We start from the raw sequence: 25,193 nt of genomic DNA, 5'->3' as shown, positions 1-25,193 counted from the left end.
AACATGATATTTATCAACCTTGAATAAGGACAAAATTATTCATAAAAGAGAATACACTAAACAAATGTTGTCTAGTTGTATTTGACAGGAAAGGTTTTCCTCTTTTTAAAAAGATAAATCATAGGTCCAGCCCTGCCAAAGAGCAACACTGAATCATTTCATGTAACTGAAGCATTGACTTGTTTTTCACCTGAAAGTTTTCAGAATATTCTATGTTTATTACCAAATGGTAAGTCGGGTATAATAAAAATAGACACCAACCATCCTCCTAGGAAAGAGTTGAGTGGAAAGTAATGGGATTCTTACGCCTTTCACACAAAAGACACATATGGTAATTAGTTTATTCTCCTCATGTATGGTGTAAATAGCAAAATGTGACTTTGAGTGGTTATTGTTGGCACTGTTTCCTTAGAAAGAGTTTCATTAGAGTTTGAAAGTATTTCTGGGGAAACATCAACCAAAATATTCCATGTTGCTAACTGCAATGTATGTAAATGGGGTTTTCCACCTTTTGGTGACTCATCTTGACTTGATCCTTTGCCAGAATTAGGAAATTCCTAAATTTATATGTGGAGGAAACATGCTTTGGGGCTTCCCTCCCCAGTAAACTAATACTTAATGTAAGCTTGACTTCAGATATGGTTATTAACCAGGGGTCTTAGTTGGCCCTGAAAGATTTAACTTGTGTTGTGATAGGACTGGGACTATGAGGAATCAGATGTAGGATCCAGAAAAGGAAGATTTTCTGGACTGACATAAATATCTAAAATACCTTAATATTGTACTTCAAAAGTAACTTGAAGCAATTTTTAGTAAACCATACATACATATTTAAAAAATAAATCAGACATATATGAAGAGGGGAAAAAACTGTACCAGGTTTCATTTCCCAGAGAATTACTGATATAATACAAAAGCATTTGTCTAATTTTCCTGGCAGCTAAAGAGAAAAGGAAAATAGGGCATGTTATGTAGAAATCAAGTCTACTTAAAGGCAGTTCCAGGTACATTTATAGGGATCAGAATTGAACTGAAGCTTGTACCTTCTTATGAAACTTTTTTTTACAAGCCAGCTTTGTATTGGAGGATAACTCCGCTTGCAGACAGGACACAAAGGAAGAAGCCCTGGAAAAACTTGTAAGAATTCTTTACTAAAATACAGTCATCACAGGACATCCATGCATCTCTCTCTCAGTCAGCCTGTTTGTCTGTCTGTCTAATCTATTTATCTTATCTGTCTATCTTTCTATGAATCTAATCTATCTATTCTGTCATCTATCATCTTTCTATCATCTATCTATTTATCTATCTATCTATCTATCTATCTATCTATCTATCTATCTATCTATCATCTATCTCCTATATCTGCTTTCAGACATATAGTTGGTATATTTATAGGGACTAAAATAGAAAAGACCCACATAGTGTACTGTGATGCAAATCAAGTTATTCTCATCATATACGGTTCGGTTTGCCCTGCCTTCTTTTGGGAATTGTATCTTTCATCTCCTGGGAACCTTTCTTTCCACCATTGCAGCCATAACAGAACTCTCAGGGTTTTATCCAAAGTTGTCATCTCCTGGTGACAAAAATTAATCCAAGGATGGCACTACTTCAAGCTGAGCCAGTCATAACCCTTCCCTGGGATTTTAAAAACTGAGTGCAGAGAGTATAAGCTCAATACCCTTTCATGGGTGAAGCTGAGACTAAAGATATTAGAAGCTGTAGATACCCATGTTTCCAGCATGGTAGAGTCCAGGCTGAGAGAATGAGCCTGGCACACAGGACTAGCACAGACTTGAAGAGAGAGACTGTCCTGGCAGTGTTTGAAGTTCCCGAAGCCCAGCTGCTCTTGTGCATTCCCAGTAGTTTGATTTTGTGAACCAAAAATTTCTTTTCATTGTCTAAGTTACAGTTGGTGGTGGTGTTGCATGTGGTCAAAGGGTCCTGACTACTTTTGATAAGTATTTGTAGGTTTTACTAGCCCATCATCTTTTTCTTCTGTTTCTAGTGACAGCACTTTGATTTTCTTTTTGTGAACCACCCCTCCTTATTCTGGTAAATTGGATCACACAGACTCTTATATATCCTCTTCTGGCTGCAAGCATGGATATATAATCCAGGCATGGCTAATGAGACTTATTCTCAATTTTAATTGTAGCTGGGGAAAAGAAAAGCTAGAAATGTCTGGGATTATTAATTATTATTAATCAAAGAAGCTTAAGATATAGATCCATGGCTCATTGTAAGTCACTTTGCCTTGAGAATACATATGTGTCAAATTTTGATATATAAAACTTTACAACCAAACTCTGTTCAACAAAAGGTAAGAAGAATGGAAAAGTGATTTTTTACCTAATGAGAACCTTAAATTTACAGTTAAACTTCACAGTTTGCAAAGTAACTTGGTGAGGCTGTCACTGTCAGGGCTGTTGCCATTAGTATCTCTTGTTGTCACCTGCAAAAAACAAAGTGTAGAGAGGCCCAGTGATTCATCTAAGGCCAGAAATCCTGGTCTTGGACCCATGCTCTGTCTGACCTGAGAGCTCCTTCCACCACTACACTCAGCATTCCTCTTAACAGGCTCTGAGGGGCTCCCCCAGTGCCCTGGGAAGACTGTGCTCTTTGTCTGAGATTTGTCATTATCTTCATGAAGAGATTCTCATAAATCATGACTTTTTCTAATGCTAAAAGTCCTCTGCCAAGTAAACACAAGTGCTTATTGCAACAGTGAAATCTTCAAAGTGTTGGTTCTTACAAAGGCCACGAAAAAGGTTCTTTCAGCTAAACCTCCCTATACTATTTATTAAAGTATAGTGAGGATTGGAGAATCACATTTCAACATATAAAGTCACCTAGAAAAGTGTTTTTCCAAGACTGTTCTCCCAAGATATTCCCTGAGGAAAATATACCCATGGTTTTATTAGTTTTATATGGCAGCTGTGTAACAAATTACCAGAAACTGGGTAACTTAAAACAACAGAAATTTATTCTCTCACAGTTCTGGGGGTCAGAAGTCTGAAGTCAAGGTATTGGCAGTGTTGGTTGTTTCTGAGGGTTCTAAGTGACAATCTGTTTCATGCCTGTCCTTTCCTACCTACCAGTGACAGCCAGCAATCTTTGACACTCCTTGGCTTTGAGGTGCATCATTCCAATCTCTGCCTCCTTCTTTCCATGGCTGTCCTCTCTGTATGTGTCTCTTTCTTCTTATAAGGACACCAGTCATATTGGATTAGGAACTTGTCCTACTCCATATGACCTTATCTTACCAAACTACTTCTACAGTGACACCATTTCCAAATAAGATTACATTCTGAGGTACTGGGAGTTAGGCTTCAACACGTATTTTTTTGGGGGAAACGATTCCACCCTTACACTGGTCAAATAAGGTTGAGAAATATTGCACACTATACAATCCTCTTTGCAAATGTGTATTATTAGCACATTAAAGGTTTTGAAGTCAATGAATCATCTGATTTTCTTTTAACCTAGCATTTCCAAAATGTGTGCAACCACACATTATTTTATTCACTTAATATCAATTAACATCCTGAGACTCAATGTTCTGAGCGGCACACCATTTGAAATGTTCATCAGGATGGCCTTCAGCATATCAGCATATCAGAGACACTCCCTCACTTCCTAGTTGTTAATGAGAACCTCTGTGGCTGACATGCTCGGTTTGTTGGTCAGTTATAACAACATGATTGGAAACACAGTAAAACTCTTTCCGTAATACTATATAACCAGCATCTGTGCATCTCCTTATAATTGACTCACTTAGCAATATGGCAAATTCATCCCAAAAAAGATGTGGGTGAGAACTTGTACTTAGGTAAATGTAAAGCCTTATCCATTTCTGGGAAAAGATAACTGGAAGAACATATCCTGTGGCTATTAGCTAAGAAGCACTATGAAACTTTTTTTCCAGTTAGAAAAGTTGTGTGTGTGTGTGTGTGTATGTGTATATATTCATCAAGGGCCAAATTTACACCTTCCTCATGTTCATGTATTCTAATTTCCTAGTACAGTGCTTTGGAGTCACCAAATCATTTAACATTTATTTTTAAATATAACCACTGTAATTAATCCAAAATGTATTTATTGAATACTAAGCACTGGGGATGCAGCAGTGGATGAGACGAACAGAATCCCTGGTCTCGGGAAACTTGTATTCAAGTGGAGTAAAACAAAAAGTAAACAAGAATAAAAATAAATAAAATTTCACCAATACTGATAAATACTATGAAAAAAGAAAATGAGTCAGGGTGACATAATACAGAGAAACTAGGTGACTGCAGGGAGAATGATACTTTAGATAGAGTCACCAGTTGAATATCAAAGTTTTCCAGAGGAAATGTGTGTTCGGTGTGTGTGTGGCTGTTGGGGTGGGTGTGTGTGTGTGTGTGTGTGTAAGATATATAAAATAAGGATTTGGCTTATGGCATAATGGAGACTGGAAAGTCCAAATTCTGCACAGCTGATGTCCCAGTTCAAATCCAATGATCAAAGATGCTGTAGAACCTGGAAGAGCTGATGTCCCAGTTTAAAAGTTGTCAGGTAAGAGAATTCTCTTACTCAGCGGAGGTTCAGCCATTTGTTCTATTCAGGCCTTCAACTGATTGAATGAGACCTACCCACTCTAGGGAGAACAATCTGCTTTACTCAGTCTGTTGATTTAAATTGTAATCTCATAAAAAAAATCCTCATGGAAATACTCAGAACAAAGTCTGACCAAACGTCTGGACACCCCATGGCCCAGTCAAGTTGACATATGAAATTAACCATCACAACGGGCAACTTTGAGCAATTTAGATTTGCACTGAGCCCTAAGTTATGAAAAAAAAAGTCAGCCGGGGAAATCTGCTGGGGAAATAGGCACCCTCTACTTAGCAGTGTATGGTCTTTAATTTAGATGCATGCCTCGCATAATGCGGGTAAACTGAACACCAACTGAAATAGAAACTAAAGTTGGGGGAAGAAAGCCTCACCACAGTCCTCTCCTGGGATTTAGCATAATGGAACTTCTTTATATGTACTCTTCTGAACACTTTAGGTTTCACAGTCTGAGAGACACAAAGGAAATCCTAAATAGCATCTCTGAAAAAGGACATGATACACCAACTCAAAGCTTTCAATGAATTTCTTATGCTCACATGGCGACTTTACAAAGGATCTACTTTCAGGCACTGTTGTGGTTTCTCTTTCTCTTTACTTTTCCTCTTTAGTTCCTTTTCTCCCCACCCATTCAAGACATCCACTAACCAGAAATCTACAAGGAATCATTTTAGAATGTTTAGGAACACAGCATAGAGCGTTCTTCTCCCAAAACCTGCAACCCTGTTTTAGAATATGTCCCACATCTGGTGCAGCCCAACTAGACCTGGTTGGTTTGTCAATTCAGGAACTCCAAACAATGCTAAAGATTGTACTTTTCACTTATAAACTCAATAGACAGAAGACTGCTCACTGCCAAAAACAGAAATGGTTTAAACAGACATGCACATGTTCACTCAAATGAAGTTTTGGTTTTACTCTCAATGGGAATATTTTTCTGTAGCTGACACAGAAGGAGAGACTCTGGTCAAAGCAATGACTTTCTGAAATCACCTATCTTTTCTGAAATGGCATATTTCATATGTGTTAAAGGTGTTGAGCTCGGTAAGATAAATGAGACCAGAGAAACTAGCCAATACTCATATCTCTGTAGGGCCCAGGAGGATGCATTCAAACTAGGGAAACTTATTGGATTAGGATTCTCCAGAAAAACTAAACCAATAGGAGATGTGTATGTGTGTGTGTGTGCTCTTGTGTGATTTAGACCTTTAACTGATTAGATGAGACCCACCCACATTAGGGATGGCAATCTACTTTCCTCAGTCTACTGATTTCAATGCTAGTCTCATCCAAGAATAACCTCACAGACACACCTAGAATACTGTTAGACCAAATTCCTGGGCACCCTATGGCCTAGTCAAGTTGACACACAAAATTAACCATTACACTTCCAAATAAAAGTATACCTTATGCCAAACATTACAATTAATTTTTTGATGGAGGTTATAGAGGCTGTTGTGGGAAGTCAGGGACCCTGAATGGAGGGACCGGCTGGAGCTGTGGCAGAGGAACATAAATTGTGAAGATTTCATGGACACTTATCTGTTCCCAAATAATACTTTTATAATTTCTTATGCCTGTCTTTACTTCAATCTCTGAACATAAATTGTGAAGATTTCATTTTAATATCGGCATTTATCAGTTCCCAAAATTAATACTTTTATACTTCCTTATGCCTGTCTTTACTTTAATCTCTTAATCTTATTATCTTTGTAGGCTGAGAATGTTTGTAACCTCAGGACCACTACTATACAAATTGATTGCAAAACATGTGTGTTTGAACAATATGAAATCAGGGCACTTTGAAAAAGAACAGAATAACAGCAATTTTCAGGGAAGAAGGGAAGACAACCATAAGGTCTGACTGCCTGTGCAGTTGGGCACAATAGAGCCATATTTTTCTTCTTGCAGAGAGTCTATAAATGGATGTGCAAGTAGGGAAGATATCGCTGAATTCTTTTCCTAGCAAGGAATATTAATAATTAAGACCCTGGGAAAGCAATGCATTCCTGAGGGGAGGTCTATAAATGGCCGCTCTGGGAGTGTCTGTCTTATGCGGTTGAGATAAGGACTGAAATATGCCCTGGTCTCCTGCAGTACAGGCTTATTAGGGTGGGGAAGAAACCCCACCCTGGTGAATTTGAGGTCAGACTGGTTCTCTGCTCCTGAACCCTGTTTTCTGTTGTTTAAGATGTTTATCAAGGCAATACGTGCACAACTGAACATAGACCCTTATCAGGAGTTTTTGATTTTGCCCTTTGCTTTGTGATCTTTGCTTTGCCCTATGCCATGTGATCTTTACTGGCCTCAGAAGCATGTGATCTTTGTTCTCCTTTTTGCCCTTTGAAGCATGTGATCTTCGTGACCTACTCCCTGTTCATACACCCCCTCCCCTTTTAAAGTCCTTAATAAAAACCTGCTGGTTTTCCGGTTCAGGTGGTCATCACAGTTCTACCGATATGCAACATCACCCCCGGAGGTCCAGCTGTAAAATTCCTCTCTTTGTACTCTTTCTCTTTATTTCTCAGTTGGCTGACACTTAGGGAAAATAGAAAGAATGTATGTTGAAATATTGGGGGCGGGTTATTCCAATAAGAGGCAAAGACTTGCCTTTTCTCATCCAAAAATTAATTCTCCACTCAGAATACTTTCAGGTTAAGGGTGCCAATATGAAATACTGGAATTTTATGCTATAATTTTGTGTGCAATCTGAATTATACCTCATTAAATTTTTTGCATTCAAGACTTACTAAAGTTATTTAAAGATACAGATTCTCTGTCTATTGTCCCTGTCATTAAACAACTCATAAGCTTCCTTCATGAAGGATCAAATTGTCTAGATATCCACTGACCAGCTTCAGAATAAAGATAGAATCTCAACCACAAGTTTGATTCAATATCATTTTTGATTCAGTAGCATTCCTTTTACAAAAACAGAATACAGTTAAAGAAGCACAAATCACAAGATTTAGTGAAAATACCCCCCAAAAGGACAGATACAGTTGATCTCTTTCATGTATATTGAAATGTTTGAATTTTAAGAATTAATTCTGAGATTGATGACTCTCAGTTACTATAAGGTATTTAATCACTGTCAAAACAAAAACAAAACAAAAAATGTCTCAACCCTCAGCTATTTACCAATAGTGTGCATTTACCAGACTGAGATATTTTAGAAACATTATGTCAATAAATATTAGGCCCAAAAGGGTTTGAAGGTTCTGCTTGAGTTTTAGAGTCAGGCAGGCCTCAATGATAACAAGTATAATGATGTATGGGAGTAGAACAAGTTTCAGAAGGGGCTTTGTGTTTTGTTCTCACTGCCGGAGGAACCTAAATGTTTTTTTAGTGTGGGCCCCCTTTCCCAAGGAGACTCTTCAAGATTTTGTGCTTCCTCACTGACATAGAGCTTGTTGGGTACTGCTTCCTTTTACATCTCGCTTCTGTGCAGGACTCCAGATGGGGCTAGGAAGGCAAGGAATGTTGTGGAGGGTAGCTGCAGAGCCCTAAGATGCTGTGGGGGCCTCTGGGTCTGAGCCTTTGACTTGTAAATAACAGGGAGTATGTTGTCTCTGAGGTAAACCCACGTATGATGACCCAAGAGCAGAAGTAGAACCAGACCCCACAGCAGCATCAGTAGCAGCAAAGGTCAATGGGAATGGGGAAGACCAGGTCCCGCACCCATTTTCCAGAAACCATGGGAGACTCTGTAATTCTTATATGGTCTTAGTGGAGGGAAGGGCGCCTAAACATGACTGAAATTGAACTTCTTAACATTGTAGCAAGTGTAAAATAATACATAAGTGTATTTTTTCAGCAGTTTTATTGAGGCAAAATTGACATACTATAAACTGCACTTAAGATCCCTTAATAATAGCTAATGATGTCAAGCATCTTTCCACGGTCTTATATCTTTATAAGACCATGTAGTCAATGTATCTTTTATGCTGAACTATCTATTGTATATCTTGCTCATTTTTAATTGGGCTTTTGTTCCCTAATGTTTGAGTTTTGAGGGAATTTTAGATACTCTAGATGTAATAGTTTCACCAGATATATGATTTGCAAGTATTTTCTCTCAGTTTACTACTTGTCTTTTTTCTTTTAATAATGTCTTTCAACATGCAGTACATGCCTCTACTAAAGTGCAGAAGTTCTTATTTTTTATGCAGTCCAATTTATAAATATTGCTTTTATGGAACATGCTTTGGATGATGAATTTGAGAAATCATTTTTTTTCTTTTCTTTTCTTTTTTTTTTTTTTTTTTGAGATGGAGTCTTGCTCTGTCACCCAGGCTGGAGTGCAGTGGTGCGATCTCGGCTCACTGCAAGCTCCACCTCCTGGGTTCACGCCATTCTCCTGCCTCAGCCTCCCGAGTAGCTGGGACTACAGGCACCCACCACTATGCCAGGCTAATTTTTTACATTTTTCGTAGAGACGGGGTTTCACTGTGTTAGCCAGGATGGTCTCGATCTCCTGACCTCGTGATCCAGCCGCCTCAGCCTCCCAAAGTGCTGGGATTACAGGCATGAGCCACTGCGCTCGGCCAAGTTTAAGAAATCTTTAATCCAAAGTCAGAAAGAATTATGTCTGTTTCTTTCTAGAAGTTTTATAGTTTTAGGTTTTATATTTAGGTTTAGGATTCATTTTGAGCTAATTTTTGTATCTGATGCAAATTATGAATCTATTTTTTTTTATTTTGGGGGGTTTTGAGAGTGCTTTTTTCTTTTCGTTTTCATACAGATATCCAATTGCTCTGGCACCTCTGGAAAAGACATTCTTTCTCAAGTAAATTATCTTTGTATTTTGAACCTCAATTGACATATATGTGGCTTTATTTCTGGACTTTCAACTGTGTTCCATTTGTCTATATGTCCATCATGACAGCACTACCAAACCATCTTTGATTACTGCATCTTTATAATAAATCTTGGAGTAAAAGCAGGTAAGAGTGTTGAGAGCAGACATCCTTGTTTTGTTCCCAATCTTGAAGGGAAATAATTTAGTTTGTCACTGTTAACTACAATGCTGGCTGTAGTGTTTTTGTAGGTACTCATTAGCAAGATGAGTAGATTCCCTGTGATTCCTTTCCTTGAGAGTTTTATTATGAATAAATGCTTATTTTCTCTAAATTGCTTTTGTGTACTATTCTTTCGCCATTGAATTTATTCCAACGGAACCAAACTGGAATCAATAGCAAAAAGCTAATAGAAAAATCTCCAAACACTTGGAAACACTTCTAAATAAACTATAGGTCAAAGAGAAAGCCTGGAGGAAGTCAAAACATAAATTGAACTAAATGAAAGTAAAAATACAACATATTAAAACCTGTGGGAAGGAGCTAAATCACTGTTGAGAGTGAAATTGCACCAAATGCTTACATTAGAAAAAAGTCTCAAATCAATAATCTAAGTATCTACCACAAAAGAAGATCAAAGTGTTTTGAGAGCCTCCAAGTAAATTGGGGTTTCAGTACCAGAGTGGCTGGCAATTTTACCCTAATAGAAATTGAAGAGGAGCTGGGTGTGTTTACAGCACGCCTTTCATGGGATCTCCTTTTTTCCTTTCTTTTCTTTTTTTTAACCCCGGAAGATGGCCTAAAGCCTGGTTGTTTGACTGGAGACACAGGGATCCTTTATGCTGGATCCTTGTTTATAGTGGTAGATGCCTTTGTAGTTCTTTTCTTTATACCTGCCTGATCTTTACTCTGGTACTGGGAGCCCAGTTTTGTGCTCTCCCTGTCGTTTGGGGAAAACTCAACCTGGGGCAGCCCTTACTTAGTCCTTCAGATGGAAGATGCAAATTCAATATGCTACTACAATAGAGAACAAGTTCAAAGATTTTTACTTACAGATTCTGGGCAAGGAGGGTGCAATGAGTTGGGAGGACAGGCCTCTGTTTGGGTCACATGAGGCAGGAATGCAGAGTCAGGTAGGGAGAGATGAGCACAGGGCAACTGGCAGTACATATAAGGGATGAGAGTGTGGGTCACCGTAAGTTCCCAGGCAAGAACTTGAATGGTTTGTCCAAAAAAAGTGGAAAGAAAATGAGGAGAGATTCCTCTGAATTCCTATCTCTGGCCACCAGCTTGAGCCATCTGGATGTGTTGTAGATCTGGAAACTGTGTCAAGAGTGACTTTCAAGTTTATGAAAGTAAAATTCCCAAAGTCAAGGGTGACTGGGCTCTGCTTCTAGCTTGAGAAAGTTAAATTTGTATTCAAAATGAATACTGAAGCAACATAAAATTATAATTCATTATACAAAGGAACCCAAAGAAAGAAATTAAAGAAAAAAAAGAACAGAAGTCAATAAAATTGGAAACAGAAAAGCAATAGAGAAAAGTCAGTGAAACAAAAGGTGGTTCTTTGCAAAGGCCAGTAAGATTGTCAAACCTCTAGCAAGATTTACAAATACTAAAAAAGAAAAGACACAGATTACCAATATCAGGAATTAAACAGGGATGTCACTATAGACACTGCAGACACAAAAAGGATAATAAGGAACTATTACAAGCATTTGAATAGCTCTGTGTCTACTAAAGAAACTATAGTTGTAATTTAAAATTTCCAAAGAAGAAATCTCCAGGTCCAGATTGTTTCACTGAAGAATTTTATCAAATGGTGAAGAATTAACACCAATTCTAAACAATCTTTTCCATAAAACATCAAAAGAGGAAACATATCCCAATTCCTTTTATAAAGCTGTTATTATTCTAACACCAAAACCCTACAAAGACCATTCAGAAAAGAAAACTACAAACCAATATTCCTCATGAATGTAGATATAAAAATCTACATTCTAATCTAATTAAAATATTAAAAATACAATTCAGTAATATATAAAATGAATTATAAACCATGGTAAAGTGATGTTTATCCTAGAGATGCAATATTTCAATATTTCTAAAAGCAAACAATGTAATCCACACAGCAATGAAATGCAGGAGAAATTACATGTGGATTACACTTTCGTCACTGACCAGAAGTGCAACTACATTGCAAACACGGAAACGTTTTTCCACCAGACCTTCTCTGAGCATCTCTCTTCATTTACAAAAACCATCAATTTACCAATCCATGCCACAATGATCACCACCCTATTATGGAGCTCCACCTACCTTGAAAATTTCTCTGACCAACCAGAAAAGGAAAAAGGGGGTTGTCAGTTATTTTTAGGAGAACAAAAATTGATAAGAAGAAAGAGTTGGGGACAGCACTTCTGGCCGCAGATATATAGCGTATACTGAGATTTGGCAGTAGAGGGAAGACTCTGAAGTAATGACTCAAAAGTATCACCACAGCTGAGAGGACATTTGATGGAAAAATAGTGATAGAAGAATAGATCTCGTTAAAAAGAAACTGATCTACAAGAATGAGTAGAGAGTAGCACTGGATATAAGGACAATGCCAAACAGGGATCATTTGTGTTGGGACAGAAGGAAATCAAGTTTAACTATCATATGCTTATGCAACAAATCATCAAGCTAGAGGTTGTGGTGGGGGTGGAGTGTGGGGCTGAGCAGTGGAGGACTATCTCCATTCACTGACCACAGCACGACTGTGTGAGGATGTGTCTCAAGCACTTTCACACATATTGTCTTATGTTGACCCCATGTCAACCCTTAGATGTAATTCCCATTTTACAGATGAGAGAACTATGGTTAGGAGCGTTTATAAAAGTAAAATTCCCAGTCACAGATCGAGCAGTGAAGTCAAGTTAAACTTAGGCTGGAGATCCACTGTAGCATTCCATCATCTTTCCTTCAGAGGCAAGGTAGAGCAACGTGGTCAACCTCAAATCTGAGAGTACCTTCTATAAGGCTTATTCTGCTAAAGGAAGTTTATTCTGCTGAGGAATTCTTGTCTTGCTTTCCTGATGGTTTCATCATTCAGGAAGTAGTGGAATGAACAAGGGACAGTGAACATTTTTGAGAGGCATTTGTTCCACTGCAGTTGATATGAATATTGCCTGCCACCCCCAAAATTGTGCAGTATACGACATGCAGCCCCAGGAACAGCTACTTTATTTTTTTTTAATTTTAATATAACTTATATTTTAGGTTCAGGAGTACATGCGCAGGCTTGTTATATAGGTAAACTCGTGTCATGGTGGTTTGAGATACAGATTATTTAGTCTCCCCGGTACTAAGCCTAATACTCAATAGTTACTTTTTCTATTCCTCTCCCTCCTCCCACCTTCCACCCTCTGGCAGGCCCCAGTGTCTGTTGGAATAATTACTTTAAACATCATTCTTCAAATAGTAAACTGACTAATAAGGTAAAGATGTTGAGAACCTTGGTAGAATAGAATCAGATTCTTAGGATTCATAGTAGCATGGTCAAAAATGGTCCCTAGACCATAATAATAACTTAATATTTACCCAGCAATGGGATTGCTGGATAATATGGTAGTTCTATTTTTAATTTTTTGAGAAACCTCCATACTGTTTTCCACAGTGGTTGTACTAATTTACATGCCATCAACAGTGTATAAGGGTTTCCATTTCTCCACCTCCATGCCAGCATTTGTTACTTTTGGTCGTTTTGATAATAGCCATTGTAGTTGGGGTGAGATGGTATCTCATTGTGGCTTTGATTTGCATTTGTGTGATGATTAGCGACATTGAGCATTTTTTTTTCATATAATTGTTGGCCATTAGTAAATCTTTTGAGAAATTCCTATTTAGGTCTTTTGTCCACTTTAAAATCAGATTGTTTTTTGCTATTGTTTGAGGTCCTTACATCATTTGGATATTAACCCCGTATCAGATGCATGGCTTGCAAGTATTTTTTCCTACTCAGTAGTTTGTGTCTTCACTTTGTTGATTGTTTCCTTTGCTGTGCAGAAGCTTTTTATTTTGATGTAATCTCATTTGTCGATTTTTTGTTTCATTGCCTGTGCAAGAAAAAATCCTTCTGTATACCATGAAGTATTTAGGCTGTCTTGTCTTCTAGTAGTTTTATCATTTCAGGTCCTACATTTAAGTCTTAATCCATTTTGAGTTGTTTTTTCATAAGGTGAAAGATACTGTTCTAGTTTCATTCTTTTGCTTAAGAATACTCAGTTTTCCCAGCACAACTTATTGAAAATACTCTTTCCCCAGTGTATGTTCTTGGTGTCTTTGTTGAAAATCAGTTTGCTCTGTGTGGGTTTATTTCTGTACTCTCTATTGTGTTCCATTGGTCTATGTGTCTGTTTTTATGCCACTGCCATGATGTTTAGGTTATATAGCTTTGTTGTATATTTTGAAGTCAGATAGTGATGCCTTCAGGTTTGTTCTTTATGCCTAAGGTTACTTTAGCTATTTGGGGTCTTTTGTGGTTCAATAACAATTTTAGGATTGTGTTTTCTATTTCTGTGAAGAACGCTATTGGTATTTTGATAGTGTTTCTATCAAATCTGTAGCTTGCTCTGGGTAGTATGGAAATTTTAACAATATTAATTCTTCTAATCCATGAATGTAAAATATATTTCCATTTCGTTGTGTCTTCTTCCATTTTGTTCATCAATGTTTATGATTTTAATTGTAGTGTTCTTTCACCTCCTTGGTTACATTTATTCATAGGTGTTTTATTATTTTTGCACCTATCATAAACAGAATTGCTTGTCTGATTTTTTCCCTGGATAGTTTGCTATTGGCATATAGAAAAACTACTGAATTGTGTGAGCTGATTTTGTATCCTGCAACTTTACTGAATTTGTTTATTAGTTCTAACAGTTTTTTTTTTTTTTTTTTTTTTGTATGTGTAGAGTCTTTAGGGTTTTCTATATATAAGATCATGTAATCTGCAAAGATTAGCAATTGGACTTCCTCCTCTCCAATTTAGATTCCCTTTCTTTCTTTAAACTAGTTTCTCTGGCTAGGACTTTCAATACTATGTTAAATAAAAGTGGTGAAAGTTGGCATCCTTATCTTCTTCCAGATTTTAGAGGAAAAATTTTCAACTTTTCCCATTTCAGTATGATGTTGGCTGTGAATTTGTTATATATGGCCTTTATGCTTCTTTTATGCCCCATTTGTTGAGTTTTTAATCATGAAGGGATGTTTTCTCAAATGATTTTTCTGTGCTTATTGAAATGATCATATGGGTTTTGTCTTTGATTCTGTTAATGGGACGAATCATATTTATTGATTTGCATATATTGAAACATTCTTGCATCCCCAAGATGAATACCCCTTGATCACTGTGAATGAGCATTTTAATGAGCTGCTGAGTTTGTATGCTGGTTTTCTGTTGAGAAATTTTTCATCTGTGTCCAACAAGAATGTTGACCTATAGTTTTTTTTTGTTGTTGTTGGATCATTGTCGGGTTTTGGTATCATGATAATGCTGGCATCATAGAATGGGTTTGGAATAATTCTCTCTTCTTTAATTTTTTTCTAATAGTTTGCATAGGATTGGTATTAATTCTTTAAATGCTTGCTAGAATTCAGTAGTGAAGCCATCAGGTCCTGAGCCTTTCTCTGATGGGAGACTTTTTATAACCCATCCAATGTTGTTACTAGTTAATGGTCTGTTCAGATTTTCCTTTTCCTCATGATTTAATTATGGCAGGTTGCACGTGTCTAGAAATTTATTCATTTTTCCCAGGTTTTCCAGTATGTTAGTGTAGAGTTGTTTATAATAGTCTTTTATGATCCTTTGTATTTTTGTGATATTGGTTGTAATGTCTGCTTTTAAATTCCTTATTTTAATTATTTGAATATTTTCTTTTAAAGTTCATTGAACTAGAAGTTTGTTGATTTTGTATATCTTTTAAAAAACCAACTTTTCATGTTGTTAAATTTCTGTATTTTTTAGTCCAATTTCATAAATTTCTGCTCTGTTCTTTATTATTAATTCTTTATCATTTCTTTCCTTCTACTAATTAATTAATTAATTAATTATCATTTCTTTCCTTCTACTAATTTTGAGTTTGGTTGGTTTTTCCTTTTCTAGATCCTTGAGGTGTTTCATTAGGTTGTTTATTTGAAATCTTTTTACTTTTTTGATATAGGCATTTATTGCTATGAAATTCTCTTCTGTACTAATTTTGCTGTATCTCATAGATTTTCGTATGTTGTATTTGCATTTTCGTGTATTTCCAGAAATCTTTGATATTCTCCTTAATTTCTTTATTGACCTATTGGTCATTCAGGAATATAGTTTTAAATTTCCTTTTATTTATACAGTTTCAAAACTTCCTCTTATTATTGATTTTTAGTTTCATCCCATTGTGGTCATCATACTTGATATTATTTACATGTTAAAAATGTGTTGAAACTTATTTTGTGTCCTAACATACAATCTATCCTGGAGAAATGCGGGATGGAGAAGAATGTGGAAATGTCGTCTAGAACTGGTCGCGTTCGGGGTCCATCTTGATCTTACGCCGTGTAGTCCTTTTTTTTTTTTTTTTTTTTGAGATGAGTCTCGCTCTGTTGGCCCCAAGGCTGGAGTGCAGTGCCGGGATCTCAGCTCACCTGCAAGCTCCGCCTCCCAGGGTTAACACCATTCTGCCTCCTCAGCCTCCGAGTAAGCTCGGACACAGGTGCCCGCCACGCGACGCCCCGGGAGTTTGTTTTTGTATTTTTTTAGTACAGAGATCGGGGGTTTTACCCCCCTGTTAGCCAGGAATGTCTCCGACGCGCCTACCTCATCGATCCGCCCGCTCGGCAGCCCAAATCTGCTGGGATACAGCTTGAGCTACCCCTGGCGCCCGGCCCTAGATGTAGTTGAAACTGAGTTCCTGATGTTTCTTTGTTGATTTTGTGTCATGATGATCTGTGAATTGCTAAAAGTGAATGTTGAAATTCCCTATGATTATTTTATCTCTTTTTATATCTAATAATATTTGCTTTATATTTTTGGGTGCTCTGGTTTTGGGTACACTTATATTTACAGTTATATCCTCTTGCTAAATTGATATCTTTATCATTATATAATAATTGTCTTTGTCTCTTTTTACTGTTTATGATTTAAAGTCTATTTTATCTGATATACATATAGCTATTCCTGTTCTATTTTGGTTTCTATTTGCATGTTATATCATTTTCTCTTCCTTTAAGTCTATGTGTATTTCTACAGGTTAACTGAATATCTTATAGATAGCATATGGTTGGGTCTTTTTAAATTTTAAATTCTCCCACTCTATATCTTCTAATTGGATAGTTTAATCCATTTTCATTCAAGGATATTAACTCTTGCCATTCTGTTAATTGTTTTCTGGTTATTTGGTAGACATTTTTCCCTCTTTTTTTCTCTCTTGTTTACTTTTGCAGTTTTGTGGATTTTTATAGTGTTGAGCTTTGTTTCCTTTCTCTTTCTCATTTTTGACTCTGTTGCATTTTTTTCATGATTACCTTGAGGCTTACATTAATAAATACTATAGTTATAGATGACTATTTTAATCTAATAGCAACTTGATTTTGGTAGCACATAAATATTCTAGACTTTTACCCTCCTGGTCACACTGTTAATTTTTTTTGCTTTAATTTACATATTTTTATATTGTGTAATCCTTAACAACTAATTTTAGCTATAGTTATTGTAGACCATTTTGACTTTCACCTTCATACTAGACATTTGAAAGATTATATTCCACCATTAAAGTAATAGAGTATTCTGAATTTGATTATGAGTTTACCTCAGTGAGTTTTACACTTTTGTGTGATTTCATGGTAGAAATTAACATCTTTTTGTTTCTAACTGAAGCACTCCCTTAAGCATTTCTTGTAGGGCTAGCATAGTGGTGATGAATTCTCTCAGCTTTGGTTTGTCTGGGAAAGACTTTTTTCCTCTTTCATCTCAAAAAGATAGCTTTTCTGGGTATAGTATTCTAGGATGGAAGGTTTTTTTTTCTCCTTCAGCACTTTTAATGTATTATTCCATTCATTTTTTCTTGGTCTGCAAGGTTTCTGCTGAGAAATCTGCTAATAATCCAATGGGAATTCCCTTATATGTGAGTTGACACTTTCTTTTGATGCTTTGAAAACTCTCGTTGTGTTTGATTCTGACAGTTGATTACATTATGCCTCAGAGGGGACCTATTTGGGTTGAATATAATTGGGATCCCTTGGGCTTTATAGATCTGGATATCCATATTTCTCTACAGACATGGGATGTTTCCAGCTATTATTTTGTTACATAAGCTTTCTGTGCCTTACTCTACCTCTTTTCTTTATGAAAACTCCATAATGCAAATTTTTGTTGCTTAATGGTTTCTCATAGGTCTTGTAGGCCTTTTTTGGGTCATTTTTCATTCTTTTCCTTTTATTCCACTGACTTATTTCAAAAAGCCTGTTTTAAGTTAAAATGTTCTTTCTTTGGTTTGATTTAGTCTGCTGTTGAAGTTTCCAACTGTATTTTTAATTTTTTATTGAAGTCTTCAGTACCAAGATTTGTTTTTTTAAAGTGGTATTTATCTGTTAAGTGTCTCATTCAGATAATAAGTTGTTTTTCTGATTTGTTGAATTATCTATCTGTATCCTCTTGTATCTTGCTGAGTTTCCTTAAGTTCATTATTTTTAATTCCTTTAAAGGCAATTCATAAATTATGATTTCTTTGGGGTCAGTTACTGGAGAGTTACTGTATTTCTTTGATGAAATCATCTCTCATTGATTTTTCATGTTTCTTGTATTCTGGCATTGATTAATATCTGTGTGTCTGGTGGAGCAATCACCTTTTCCAATTTTATAGGGTAGCTATCATAGAAAAAATTTTCGCTTGTAGTCTTGTCCTAGGGTATTGGTTGGGTAAGGTGCATTGTCTTTGGTTCCCAGTGTGTGTAGTGTAATCTCTGTGCAGTTTCTTCAGCCGCACTAAATGTCAGTGATGCCTGTGAGTGCCTCAGTGGCCTAGGCTGGAGGAGTTTTTGCAGATGCTCTGCTGAGTCAAGTCTGGCTCCCCCATTGGGGTTGGGGGTGCTGGCTGTTCTGTGTGCTGAGAGTGCGCAGGGGATGCTCTGCTTGGTCAGGTGTGGTCTCCCAACTGGGGACAGGAGTGCCAGGCTATTCCTCATGCCAAGGGTATGTGGGAGCTGCTTTGCTGGATTAGGCACAAGTCTCCATACTGTGCAGAACTGCTTGTTCTCTAGGGGACAGGATATTACATGAGTTTAGGTGCCAGAATTATGGCTATTTAGCTGGACTTAGGCTCTAAGTAGTTGGGTTTGGGGTATTGCAGCCATTAGGATGGGGAAGATGGAGTGCCTCCTATGTAGTTTATTCCCAGTGTGTATGAAGCTGTAACTACTCTGCTGGGGAATAGTGTTAGCATGTATATGTGCCATGTAGTGGCAACAGAGCCTCAGAGATGGAAAGATGCAGTACCTACTGGCCCCTAGAGCAGAACCTGCTTTAGAAGTGAATCTGGTTTCACAATGGGGCTTGAATCATGGGAGAGTGGAGAAGGGGAACAACCTGAATGTCTTTTTTGGAGTAATACATCCAATATGAACTCCAGACGGCTTACTGGACTGGTTTCAGGGCCTATGAGGACCACAGGGTTCTTAAGCAATGAAGACTGTAGGTGTCTGCAGCTTTAATGGGGACAATTGGAGATCCCCTGCTTATCCTTTTCTCACAGGGAGAGTCACTCCTGGTCCCAGGCTGATCCTAACTGGGAAGACAGAGTGGCATAGGCAGAGTGGGCTTTTTTTTTCTCCCTTTCTATTTTTATTTATTTATTTATTTTTTTGAGACGGAGTCTGGCTGTGTCGCCCAGGCTGGAGTGCAGTGGCCGGGTCTCAGCTCACTGCAAGCTCCGCCTCCTGGGTTTATGCCATTCTCCTGCCTCAGCCTCCCGAGTAGCTGGGACTACAGGCGCCCGCCATGTCGCCCGGCTAGTTTTTTGTATTTTTTAGTAGAGAGGGGTTTCACTGTGTTAGCCAGGATGGTCTCGATCTCCTGACCTCGTGATCCGCCCGTCTCGGCCTGCCAAAGTGCTGGGACTACTGGCTTGAGCCACCGCGCCCAGCTTTTCTCCCTTTCTGATGTGGGCATCCTGAATCTCTGCTTCCCAGAGTGTCTGCCATTCCCCTGTTGTACTCCAACCCTCTCCTTCAGATACTCTAGTCAAAATGTGATTGTTTGTTAATTGTTTTGGGTGCTTTTTGTGTAGGGGAATGAATGTTAGGCACCTTTAGTAGGCCACCTTGTTGATATCACTCCAGAATGTTCTGTATCCCTTATAAGACTAATGTGATATAAAGGTTTGATTCATGTAAATCCACAGACATTATGAATCAGTAAATCAGTCAGAATTTCAGTCATAAAAGGTGTTTCCATTGATAAGAATAAGATTTTTTTTTCTTCGGTAAATGAGGTATGGCATGGGCTTACCTCACCCAAGGTCTGTTCCAGAAGTCTAAGAATTTGAATACTTTGTTTAGTCTTTCATTTTCTTCACATTCATTTTGGCAAACATTCCCTGAACTATAATTTTTAAAAAGTGAGAGGTGGGCTTGTCTTTTTAGGCTACAGTCCTGGTTTAGATTTCTGTGATTTAGCTGGTTTTAAAAATCTTAACTGGAAAAATGTATGGCTGTTCTCTCCTAGTTGAGTGTCTCTTGTCACTTAATGGTTGTGTGACATTGAGCAGGTTAGCTGGCTGAGCCTTAGTTTTGTGATCCATACAGTAAGAATATTACCTTTGTGGATACAATGTTTCAGGCAATTAAATGAGATGATGTAAGTAAAGTGCTTAGCATAGCATATAACCAAAGTAAAACTTCATTTATCCTCATTGAAGAAACTCTCCTGATTTGTCAGGTGAAGCGATGTTGTTTCTTCCCTTTTTAAAACATACTAGTGGGTGCCCAGGGCATGCTGAATGTGATATTTAGTTAAATTATGTAATTACAAAAGTAAGAGTAACTAGTATCAAATGACTTGGGAACAAGTACTTGTTATGCAGGTGTGGTGCATAATACACGTTATGCATGTGGTGTGGTCAAGGACCAACAGCAGTTGGCATCACCTGCGTGATTATCTGATGTTAGTAACCCAACCTCAGACCTGCTAAAGAGGAGTCTGCGTTTTTGACAATCCCCAGATGATTCGTAATCACTAAAGTTTAAGTGATTCATAATCACTATTACAAGAATATCTGCATAACAAGTACTTGTTCCCAAGTCATTTGCTACTAGTTACTCTTGCTTTTGTAATTAAATAATTTAACTAAATATCACATAAAGCTAATAAAGTGTGAAAAGAGAGTTATTTTTTTCTGAGAAAATTAAGTTAGATTCTTTGGAAAACAACGATGAGTGAGTTACAAAATTGTTGAACTAAGGATGAGTGAGACAACTGTGAAGATTGGAAAATGCTAAAAATATATACAAATATTACTCTTTAATTCTTCTCTTGCATGTTTTGCTTCTGGACTTTACCTTAAAGAAATTTAATAATATTTAATCATCGGCTGGTGCCACCTTGAGAAGAGTGTACACTCAGCTTAAAAAATGGGTACTGGGTAGCCAGTACTTTCTGAGAGGGGTAACCAAATGACACTCTTCATGTCTGTCAAAACACCAATCTGTGTTCTTTTAAATATGTAAAGCTGTGGATACAAGCTTGGTATAAATAAATAAGCCTAGGAGACCAATGTCTCACTTACTTTGTTGGATGAAAACTGCTGCCAATGCAAAGACTTTGAACATCCTGGGTGCAAAAATAATTTATAAATTTTAATGATGGTGCTTGGAACTTGGCAAACAATCAATTATGCTCTCTGCACAGCAATCTCAGTAAATATAACCATCAACGGTCATCCCCAGAGCTGTGAATTAGTTCCTATTTTCAAATTATTGTGCTTTTGCTAACTAATCAAAATTCTGAACACAAATGGGTTTATTGCGGATACATGATGCATACTAAGACACCAGGGAAATATCTGAGTGGGCTCAGTAATATGTCTTCCACCACTTCTATTAAATTTTACAAACTAGAAACAGTCAATAAAAAGAAATGTTTTTTTCTGAAGCATCTATGTATATCTCAAGCTTTGGCACATAAAGACAAGCTGATTTGGCAAAAGAAGTGAGATTTGGAGCATGAAAGCCTGTGTTTAAGGCTGGCCTGTGTCATTTATTTCCTGACTTGATGTCATTAGGAAATTGGTAATGACCATATTATCTGCTGGAAGCTTGGGAAGGAAAAAAGAAGTTGATTTGTTGATTTCTTACAATGAGTCAATAATGGTGTTATATTTACATATGACTAATTTAATTCTCAAAATGCTGAGAAAATTAGACATTATCTTCATTTAATAGATGGAGAATATGATATGCAGTTACTAATGGCAGAGGTAAATTTGAACCAAATTCTATTCAATAATAGAAGCTGTGTTCATTTCATTATACCAACCTGACTACAAATAAGAAGTTTGTGAAACTCACATACATATACGTTAGTATTATAAATAGAATGTCAAAATGTGTCCCATTTTTAACTGAGACTAAAATGGCCAAGAACAATATATTAGGTGTCTAATATCCCTACAGAATGCCTGAAAGCAAGGTGTTAGCCCACACTGGAAGTCCCAAGGTATTATAAATATGTTTTCACAATATTGTTCTATCATGCACTTTGAGGCACTTAAAGGATTGAAGTAAAGAGGCCTGAAGAGAAAGGATTTCCTTGGAGCGTTGTAAATATGCAACAATCCCCAACTTCCCCTTTTCTCCACCAGTGGCATGAGGAAGGCAATGTCTTCCTCTCCATCATAAACCAGAGTAGAAGTGCTGAAAAGAGGTACATTGAGAGGAGAGAAGTTGATATACTGAAACGAGTATAAGAAAAGGCAGAGGTTAGATGTCCACCACAGAGCCCGTAATTGTGAGACAGATTGAAGCTGCCCTGCCTTAATGGCAGATAGAGAGGGTTTCTGGGCTTGCATTCAGTGGGGTAAAGATGAATGCTCTCCAAGGATCAAATGTGAACTTAGTGAAGGAGAGCCAGCCTGGAATGAAGAGGTGAACTTACCAGAGGGGGTATATTGTGGAGTCCCAGGCTGAGAGAAAGTCAGCTTATAAGAGAGTAGTGTCTTCCCTTACCCTTTGTCCCCATAAATAAAGCCTCTATCAGAGGGTCAGAGGGTAGCAACCGCTGGGCAACGATGTCTGAGGACCCTGCACTAGAAAACAGCCAGAAACTGTAGGTCTTACACATCCAGAATGAATAAAGACAGATCACAGATATAACTACCATGTAAGACAACTTTTTTCTCTCCTAAGACTGCCATCCCTATGCCTAACTCTGGAGGAGTCAGAAACATCAGGTAGAGTGTGGGGTAGAAAAACTGATCGGCACTATCTCCCCTACCTCCACTGTAGTTTTCTCTACTTGAGCCTAAGTGGGGAAAAGGTTTTAGGTTGAAAGAATTTTGAAGTTATGTGCTTATTGCACTCTCTTAAACATTTTAATTCCAGACATGAGATTGTTCTTCTGAATGCAAAGGTGCCTTCCCCACACATTATCAGGAAGTGTGGAAGAACCAGTTTACAAAATGAGTTTAAAGGAAATGATGAGAATGAATGAAAGTGCTTTTGATTTCTCCCTCAAGAGGTGAGATCATTCCCACATCTGCTTTACGATTATCATCCAAAGTGTGGACTTGCCACTGGTCCTCTTTCACACTCACCAGGTTGTGGGTGATGTTAGAGGTCAGGTGATTGAGGTTTCCTGGTGTGGAATTAGAGATCTGGAAGAAATTTTTATGATCATTGACTATCTAGCACCCAGCACACTGCTCCACATCTTACAATATTAAATGTTCCATCAACACTTGTTGAATTGAATGTAAGCCAAAAATCTTCATTTTACAGATTCAGAAAGTGATGTTCAGAAAGGTGAAGTGGCTTGACTAAGGTTGGATAACTAGTCAGGAGCATAACTGAGACTGTCTTTCATGCCATGATCCCTTTATTACATCTCTATTCTAGTGTAAGTTGCTTCAAAAAACCCAGTTATGAGTCTGAGTAGGCTAGGTTATATTGTTGTAACAAATTAGCTTACAAAATTTGGATTTAACACAACGAAGTTATTTTCTTGCATGTCACACGTGACTGATGCCGGCTAGGTGAGGGCTCTGCTGCAGGGAAACCAGGTTGTCAGAGGCTCTTTTGCCATCTTACGTTGCTGTGACTTCTATAGTTGCTGCAGCAGAGAGAGCAATGAATAAAGCACACTTTTCTCACTCTCTGGAACTAGAAGTGACACACATCATTTTCTACACTCAGGCCATTGGCCAGAATAAGCACATAGTGCCGTTACGTGCAAGGAAGCTGGGAAACTTTCCCATGTGCCCATGACAGAGAGAATAACTGGATATAATGAAGCTAGTAACTGCTCTCACGTGCAGAAATTAAAACTTGTTTTAACCTTTGTTTTCTTGTTTATAGACCCAAACTCAGAAATGGTCTCTGTCAATCGTAAGGTCACATAGGAGGACTGCTGATGGATTTTCTTTTTTCTTTTTTTTTTTTGATAATAGTCATCCTAAGAGATGTGAGGTGACATCTCATTATGGTTTTGATTTGCATTTACCTGATGATTCGTGATGAATGTTTTTTCATATACCTGTGTTGCCCATTTGTATGCCTTCTTTGGAGAAATGTCTATTGAAGGTTTTAGCCCATTTTTAAACTGGATTAGTTTGTTGTTGTTGTTGTTGTTGTTGTTGTTGTTGTTATTGAGTTGTAGGAGTTCCTTATATATTTTAGGTATTTATGCCTTCTCAGATACACAGTTTACAAATATTTTCTTCCATTTCATAAGTTGCCTTTTGCTCAGTTGATTATTTCCTTTGCTGTGCAGAAACTTTTTAGAATGATGTAATTCCATTTGGTCCATTTTTTCTTTTGTTGCTGTGCTATTGGTGTCATATTTATAATCCTTGTCAATACCAATGTCATGAAGCTTTTCTCCAACGTTTTCTCCTATTAGTTTTACATTATCGGTTCTTATGTTTAAGTCTTTAATCCATTTTGAGTTGATTTTTGTTTATGGTATAAGATAAGGGTCCAATTTCAGTCTTTTGTAGGTGGATACTCAGTATTCCCAACACCATTTGTTGAAGAGGCTATCCTTTCCACATTGTGTATTCTTCACACCCTTATTGAAATTCAATTGGTCATATATGCATGGATTTATTTCTGGGCTCCCTATTCTGTTTCATTTGTCTATCTACTTGTCTTTATGCGGGTATTATTCTGGTTTAATTATTTTAGTTTTGTAATACATTTCAAAATCAGAAGGTATGATGCCTCCAGCTTTGTTCTTTTTTCTCAAGGTTAATTTGGCTATTCAGAGTCTTTTGTAGTTCCACAGGAACTTCAGAATTGCTTTTTCTATTTCTGCTAGAAAATTCCATTGAGATTTTGGTAGCAATTGCATTGAATCTGTCTATAACTCTGGGTAGTATAGATATTTTAAAAATTAAATCTTCCAATTCATGAACATAGAATTTCTTTCCATTTTGTGTGTACTTTAAAATATATTTTATCAATATTTTCTCATTCTTAGTGTTAAAGTATTTCCCCTCTTTAGTTAAGGTTATTTCTAAGATTTTCTTTTGGTGTTATGTTATTATA

This window comes from Rhinopithecus bieti, unplaced genomic scaffold (genome assembly GCF_001698545.2).
Source record: "Rhinopithecus bieti isolate Rb0 unplaced genomic scaffold, ASM169854v2 scaffold_5191, whole genome shotgun sequence".
In the NCBI taxonomy this organism is placed as follows: domain Eukaryota; kingdom Metazoa; phylum Chordata; class Mammalia; order Primates; family Cercopithecidae; genus Rhinopithecus; species Rhinopithecus bieti.
The sequence above is the reverse complement of the archived record's forward strand: the minus strand, read 5'-3'. Positions refer to the sequence as shown.